The sequence below is a fragment of the Antrostomus carolinensis genome, unplaced genomic scaffold, assembly GCF_000700745.2.
Source record: "Antrostomus carolinensis isolate BGI_N321 unplaced genomic scaffold, ASM70074v2 scaffold19197, whole genome shotgun sequence".
Lineage (NCBI taxonomy): Eukaryota > Metazoa > Chordata > Aves > Caprimulgiformes > Caprimulgidae > Antrostomus > Antrostomus carolinensis.
Genome location: NW_010329700.1, coordinates 42,775 through 43,557, shown reverse-complemented (window position 1 = coordinate 43,557; position 783 = coordinate 42,775).

The window sequence follows — 783 nt, the reverse complement described above, 5'->3', positions numbered from 1 at the left end:
CTGCTGATGTCATCTTAAAAATGTGTCACCAACTGTATTGCAGGCTTTAGTGAGCCCTTCCTTACCTGCCCTGGTCTGGCTTGATTTTTTTCTGCTGGAAGGGGAGTAGTAGAGCAATGACATGACATTAATGATAATTGATGGAACCACAGCCTAAGTACTTGTAAGACACTCACCAGTTGTGATTTTGTGGCCTGCCTTACAATACATTTTCCTTAAAACTTCAGGTGCAACATTCATAGAAGTGTGTCCAAATTTGCTTGTGCTTAAAAATTAAGAAATAGTGTGTTTACTCTATGGAGCTATGGGTTTAGATTGAGAAGAAATATTCCTAATACTCAGAAGGAGAATAAAAATCCAAAAATCACTTGTGTAGTATCTTGTGATATCTTATCTCCCTCCTGAACTTTGGATGCCTGGCTTCTGATTTTTGAACTCCTGAGGCAAGATGTAGTGGGATAGAGAGTGAACAGGAATCAACACTAACGTGTGAAATCCCACAAAAACCTGCCAGGGTCATACTTTCACTGATGCCAAATAAATTGTATAAAACATTTTCATGGGGAGTCAGCAACTAATTATTTTACATTCATGTATGTTGCTGTAGAATACAATCAGACCTCAACTTTTAAAATTAAATAATAAAAAAATAACTATTGCAGAGAGCTCACTAACAGCAGAGAAGTTATTTGCAGTATTCTTTGCATGGAATATATGTATATTATCTTCAGCTACTGTGGCATATCTTCTGCCATGCTTGTTATGTGGCTCTAGACTCCCATT